The sequence below is a fragment of the Thermobia domestica genome, chromosome 1, assembly GCF_964235325.1.
Source record: "Thermobia domestica chromosome 1, izTheDome1.hap1.1, whole genome shotgun sequence".
Lineage (NCBI taxonomy): Eukaryota > Metazoa > Arthropoda > Insecta > Zygentoma > Lepismatidae > Thermobia > Thermobia domestica.
In genome coordinates, this window is record NC_137454.1 from 295,949,323 (window position 1) to 295,957,329 (window position 8,007).

Here is an 8,007-nt window from a genome sequence, read left to right on the forward strand (position 1 = left end):
TATATATTTTCATGGTACACACTACAGTTTTATATCCAGTACAATGTTCAATAGTTTCCATGTGTTAGAGCTTACTTATATTAAAATGAATATATGCTACACGACTTAACATTATGTTGAAAATAAGAGATACATATACGAGTATAATGTGTATACAACTATATTAAGTTCTGCTACATGCAACTGTAAATGAACTAAGCAATGTTTAACATTAATAAATTTAAATTTTGAAAGTTAATTAACATACTTGGGAATGTGTCATAAGCAGCCATAGCAGATATACATATATATATATCTTCGCTTATAATATCACTTTTATCTCAATCATCACCCATGTTAACTCCCACAGAATTACAACAATTTGTATCTCTACAATGCGTATAACCAGTTGTATATATCATTCCTTGCCTTCTGCATACGCAATGTAGGGTAGCACATTGTGTTATGCTGCATCCACATTTCACAAGTTTTAATAAATAATTTGGTGCTGGTGATTGAGCCATCTTCACTGGTGTCAGATATTCGTGACGCAATTCCCATCCCCAGCTACATTTCATTACCCATCCACTGTTGAACCTGATGAAACACTCGTTGACTATGAAATTTCCATGCATCTATTGAGGAAGGCAGTCCTTCCGGTTCCACCTGAACTGTTGATTTTGTCGCCCTTGATGTTAGCATTCGAAACTACATTTCGTTTAGTGTATCATCTGAATTTCCAACATAAAGGTAGACCATAATTTCGTGACCAGCAATGTTAACTTCTTTTTTCTCGATTTCCCAGGTGTCTTGAAATGAGCAGCATATTTCTTAAATATCTCATTCCTCTTTAACATTTTGATAGTCACATTTCCCTCGGCCGTACGGCTTTGATGTTGCATCACACCCTAACATAGCATGCGCGAAACGAATGTGAGAGCAAACTTCTTCATCAAGTTTTTGCTTGATTTTCTTAATGTCATGGACAGTCTTTGTTTTTGCAATTCGCTTTGCCTCCTGGCAGAGAAAAAATATGACACTCATTACTGAAGTGATGTATTATCAGAACCAGAAGATCAGTGTCATCAACTATAGTGGCTGTAGGATACTTGCGCGCTAATGCAACACCTTCCATGACGATCATGACGTCAGCATCACTAGAAGCTTGTTTGGTGGTACAGCCAGATGGTTGTAACTTTTGCGAAAGACAAGTTATAAACGCTTGTTTAGTTTGTTTGTTAGAAAGAAAAAATTCTTTCTTGACACCAATGCTCATTGAAGGGCTAAAATGCACTTTTGGTTCTTCAAACACTTTTGTTCACTTCCGATGAATTTCCGACTTCGTTCATAACGTATCTTCATAGCCATCGAAGACAACTGTTGGCTCCCCGTACTTTGTGAGAACATAGTTTTAATAATCATAAATTACTTCCTCAAATGTTTGTTTTTTATTCGAAGGTAGGTAATGGAGCAAGGACACATCATCAATGACATACTGCACACCTTTAGGCAAACTTACTTCGATTTCTACTTGCTCACGTATGAATTTAGCAAGTTGAAACTTTCCAGAATCTCTCATATGCCAGCTTCTATCAAATAATGAAGGACGGTACGTGCAGAGCTCGTAAGAAAACAAAAACAAAAAAAAAAAAAAAAAAAAAAAATCAAAACCAGTTGTCTGAATACAGAGTGCCAGGCGTTGGAATAGTAGTCAGGTTCAGTGACGAAAGTGATACAACACCAAAGCCATATAGCCTAGGGACATGTGACTCTTATCAAAATGTTAAAGAGGAATTAGATGTTTAAGAAACATTTTACTGATTTCAAGACAACTGAGAAATCGAAAGAAGTTAACATTTCTGGTCACGAAACTATGGTCTACCTTTATAGTGGAAATTCAGGAGATACACTAAACGAAACGTGGTTTCGAATGTTAACATCAAGGGCGACAAAATCAACAGTTCAGGTGAAACCGGAAGGACTGCCTTCCTCAATAGATGCATGGAAATTTCATAGTCAACGAGTGTTTCATCAGGTTCAACAGTGGATGGGTAATGAAATGTAGCTGGGGATGGGAATTGCGTCAGGAATATCTGACACCAGTGAAAATGGCTCAATCACCAGCACCGAATTATTTATTAAAATTTGTGAAATGTGGATGCAGCATAACACAATGTGCTACCCTACATTGCGTATGCAGAAGGCAAGGAATGATATATACAACTGGTTATACTCATTGTAGAGATACAAATTGTTGTAATTCTGTGGAAGTTAACATGGATGATGATTGAGATAAAAGTGATATTATAAGCGAAGATATATCTGCTATGGCTGCTTATGACACATTCCCAAGTATGTTAATTAACTGAATTAACTTTGAAAATTTAAATTTATTAATGTTAGACATTGCTTAGTTCACTTACAGTTGCATGTTGCAGAACTTAACATAGTTGTATACACATTATACTCGTATATGTAACTCTTATTTTCAACATAATGCTATGTCGTGTAGCATATATTCATTTTAATGTAAGTAAGCTGTAACACATGGAAACTATTGAACACTGTACTGGATATAAAACTGTACTGTGTACCATGGAAAAAAATATTGTAATAAAAATATTTAAAAAAAAAAAACTTGTTTAACAGTTTACTCTCAATTGATATAAAGAATAAGGTTCCAAATATTGAACAATCCTCAATATATACTGATATCAAGTATTAGGAAACGTTGCGCTCATATTGGCAAATTCACCATCGCGGACCTATGCACTCTAGGAGAGTGGAAGACTTTTCAACACCGTTTCTCTACCTGTAAGGTATTTTTTCATTAAAAAGTCAACAGTAAATTAAACAGTACAATAAGTTCGCGTTTTTTTTTTTTTTTACCTAAATTTGTTAGGTTGTTAAGGCTCATAGTCCACTTCTATTAGTTAATTTTCCAGTTTTAACAATTACATTGCATGATGTTCTCCTCATACAATGGTATACTTCCTCCAGTAAAATCCGTAATACAGCATGCGTATACAGCAATTATAACTTTTCAATAATAACTCGTAAATCGATTAATAAATAACTTCTTTATAATTTTTCAACTTTCTTCTTTCTCTTCGATCCGGTAGGTCAAATAGGGATCAATTCTACATAGTTGAAATCTGCGTTCTATAAGTTTTACAACGATGTATGTCATGACCAGGGTTTGAAAAAACCGGATTTTTCTGAAAAAGCTCAAACCATCTGGGCCCATATGGGGTTTTTCGGGTTTAACTGTTTTTTTTTTTTCCGAAATATTCAATGTCTTTGGGGTAAAAGTGTTAAAATGTGATTTATATTTCATGATTATCATCGTCACAACTTACAACAATTTTGTATTCACAACTATTTTTTTAAATGGCCGCCATTTTGAAATTTACGTTGGATCACCGCCAAAAAGTATATAGCTAATTTAGAGTGCTTCGTGCTCGTACTCTGAAAATTTGAACCAAAAAAACAAAATTGCGCTTTCTAACGTTGATACCTGCAATTTTGAAAGAAATGGCAGCCATTTTGAAATTTTACGTTGGTATGCCGCCGAAATCTATACAAGAAATGTTGTGTCTTGTGCTTGTACCCTGAAACTTTTAACTTACAAGACCGAAAGTGGTACCCTGTAATATGTATAATATAGGCAGACGAACGAACAAATGTATATTGAATCATCCCAGTAGCCTCAGTGCAGGGCCGTAACTTGTGGGGAGCAGGGGGCAACTGCCCTCAAGGAAGCTCCCCGCCGTTCGAGGGGCCCACTTCAAGACAAAATTTTCTTACTCCATATACGATACGATCATTAATTTATAAATGAAGCATCAAACAGGTTCACTACATTACATAAAACAGCACACAAAAGGTAAATAAAACAAAAATGAGTCATGGGCCCATTTCAGTATTTTTTTTAAAAAAAAAAAAGTGTACTATAAGGAGCCCTAGAAATAATATTTATTCGTATGGCTTTGAAATCTGTCAATATTGTTCCCTTAATTGATTTGTCATGTATGGAACGGGCCCAGGGGCGTAACTAACGGCCCCGCAGACTGCCGTGCGAAAGAGCCCACAGGCTCCGGGAGACCCATAAAGAGTAAAGGAAAGATGGAAAGAGGGGGCCCAAGAATTAGTAAAACAACTTTTTTCTAGGGGGCCAAAATACACGTATTAATGTTTGACCCCCAGAAAAAATCTACTCTATGGCACTGCCTCAGTGACCTTCGCCAAATATGAACACCAATTATATTAATTTAAAACAAAAATATAATTCATATTTATAAAATAAATGTTTCAAAATGTGTTATACGACATAAATATCTTCCAGCGTAAAATAAATAGTTTTATTGTTGAAGTATTCAGTTCCGACGCTTTGTGCGTTCAATTGGGGAAATTTCCAGGTATTTCTTTTGTGAGTTTTTTTCTTTCTTCGAAAATGCAGCTTTCTTTACTATACATCGAAATTTCCAGTAGTACGGAAGTTTCAGTTCAGCACTTTGAAATAGTAAGCGTTACGTAGTTTTCGGAATTGAGCATTAAGCTTCTTAAATTTGACATGAATTTTTAGGTTATTGTTGGTGTTGATTGTACAGAATGCTTATTCGAAGAGTAGCAACAAATAACTGAATTAAACTGTTGTTGTTGGAAAACCAAATTTTACTGAAGAATACTTGTGTTACCATCAAAGGTAATCAAAAATAATACTAATAGTTTTACGAATGCACTACTGGTACCTATGGCCTTAAACCCGTCAAACGTATGAGGGATAACGTCCCTCGGCGTCGCCGAGAACACTATTCACGGAAAGTATTTTCTAAAATATAAAATTGCATATTTTACTTCAAATAGGCTATAAGCATAATCCATACATTTATTTGTTCTATAATTATCTCAGGCTAAGGTAAGGTATTTTTTTAATTCATTCAGTGCATTCAGAACCTTATAAAGGTCTTATGTTGAATATTGTTGTATACCTTAACATGAAAGCATCTAATTCGCCCAAAGAAAGTATAAAATCTGATAACATTCACTTTCAATGTGATCACCTTAGTTGTACCAATAATACACTAACAAAAAGCTTAAAAACCCAGGTGGGTCCAACCCGAAGTTGGGCCCACTTGGGCAAACCCTGGTCATGACACTGTGATAGTTAGGATGGTCGTAGGTCGCAGGACGCTCTTATATAAAGGTCTATTTCCTCCATTAAAATTGGCGATACGGCCCATAAAAACTATCCCGTACTGGGACACCTTCCTCGGGAGTGGCTGTTGTACATCTTACGCACAAATGTGTAAGGTATGTAATAACAAATTTTTGTTGTGTTGCTGTACAAACAGTGTTGCCAAAGATGAAATATTTTCGAAAAAATAGAGTTTTTTGTGATTTTCATCATCTTCTATCGGTGGGCATAATGGGAAACAATGTTACATCGTTGGAATCTGCGTTCTATCAGCTTTACAACGATGTATGTCATGACATTGTGGTGGTTAAGATGGTTGTAGGTCGCAGGGTGTTCTCATGTAATGGTCTATTTCCTCCATTGAAATCGGTGATACAGCCTATAAAGGTATTCCGTATTGAGACACCTTTTTCGGCCTAGATCTCAGTGGCTGTTGTACATCTTACACACAAATATGTAAGGTATGTAATAATGAATTTTTAGTTGCGCTGCTGTACTCACAGTGTTGCCAGAGATGAAGTATTTTCAGAAAAAATAGGAGTCTTTTGTGATTTTTGAAATTTCTTCTCCTTCTAGTCGGTGGGCAAAATGGGAAACAATGTTACATCGTTGGAATCTACCTTCTATAAACTTTACAAAAACGAATTACTCATTACGTTAATTGGGAGGGGCACAGGAGGCACATAAGTGAAACTTTGGGAATAGTAGTATGGCGGCCATGTTGGAAAGCTATCTTTTAGTGTATCTGGTCTATGTAGATCAATATTAAAGCAGGCATCAGTGGATTTCTATCATTTCCGCGTTTAGTATACACTAAGGTAACAACTTCTCTCTATTACTGTTTCTATTCTATAGCGATCAAAGTTAAAACCGGAAGTGGTCGATGTTTTTTGCCTTTTTCGGTTTTAATCAAGAGATTAGAGTTTAGATTGAATATGTTACTGGGGTGCTTGATCGATTGTAGATAATCACTTCTCGCTATCCATTAACGTTTTCACTGTAAAATAATCAAAGTTAAAATTGAAAATGGTTTGGCTTCTGCCACTTCTGGTTTTAATAAAAAGATGAGAGAGGTGGAATATACACTCTTGGGATGCTTAATTGATTGCAGAAAACAACTTTTCCCTTTGTTACCATTTTCTCTATAACGATCAACGTTAACACCGGAAGTGGTTGATTTGTGCTACTTCTAGTTCCAATAGAGATATTAGATTGGAAATTGAATATTTTTTTTTTTTTGAACACTTAATTGATTGCTACTGAAAATAGCTTTTTGCTATTTATTACGGTTTTTGTTCCAAAACGATCAACGTTAAAACCGGAAATTGTTTATTTTTGCCACTTCCGGCTTGAATAGAAGGTTAAGAGAGAAGATAGTACCTATTCGTAGAACGCTAAATCGATTTCAGCAAACCGCTTCTCGTTGTTATCATTTTTGTTCTATGTAAATAATTGAAATTGGAAGTTGAAGTAGGTTTCTACCACTTGTGGTTTTAGTAGAAAGTTAAGAATGGACATGTATTTTTGGAAAGCTTAAGCGAATCCAAGAAACCACATCTCTCTATCTACAAGGTAACCAAAAATGTTCTTTCCGTTTTAGAGCAGTGATAAACAAAAGCAATAGAGTGTGCGGTACGTACCTTTAGGTTTCGAAGTAATCTCTATCAGCATCCAACATCTTTTACCAACGTTCCTTCAGCTGCATAATACCCTGGTGATATAACTCGATGATGTAAAGTCCGTGAGTGCGTTCCGCAGGTCTCCCTCATTTCCGAAGGCTCTCCCACGGAGGTGGTTGTCGAGGGAATGAAACAAGTGGTAATCTGTTGACGCAAGGTCCGGCGAATATGGTGCATGGCACAGGGTCACGTGGCGATAACCAATGTCTGGTACGGTTGAGAGGTCATACAGGACTCACTTTTCGTCACCAGTGAACAAGCGATCAAAGATGGGTGTTTTCAGTGCCGAGTAAGCAAGCACAAACAGGCTGTCACTCGTTGTTCCTTGTTGCCTTCAGACAATATGTGGAGTACCCACTTGCTTAACTTGTATGATCCTTATCCCATGCAGGTAGTTTGACTGTTTCAGCGGAAACATGGAACCTTTCTGCAAGTTCATCACACGTTAGACCACTGTCCTCCTCGATGGATGCTTTCAGGACCTCGTCATCCAACACGTGTTTGTCCACTGCGAGGTTCATCCGAAAAGCACACATCTTCCGAACGGAATTTCTCGAAACAATGCATGGCGGAGCGTTCGTTCTTAGCATTCTTCTCAAACGCCTGGCATATGCGGCAGCTGACAGGTTCACTTTGAAGTCATACAACAAACAATGCGAACAAGCTGGTTCGATACCTCCATTTCTCTTTGACATTGGACGAACTATGACTGCTGTATCTGCGCAATGTGCCTGTATTACTGAAGGTCGATGGTCAGACTAACTCCGATCGCTTGGCAGGTATGTGCGGCCTTTCGTTTTCTCTCTGTGAGCACATGATTAATGGGGCGTCAAATTGGCAAGAACTTTTTTGGTTATCTTGTATTATCGTTTTGCTTTATAGCAATCAACATTAAAACTGGAAATGGCTAATTGATTGACTGCAGAAAAGAACTCCATTTCTAACTTTTAATCCTCTACACTCTCTTCAAATTTCATGATGATTGGTTAAGTAGTTCCTGAAATTTTTTGTCTCTCGGACGGAAAGGGGAAATATATAAAGGAGGTTTGGTAAACCAAATTTCTTATACAAGTAATTCAAGAGGTGATAAAAGTGACGTCTACTCACCGTGACACACTTACTGATGCGCCGTATAAAACGCAGTTCAACTAA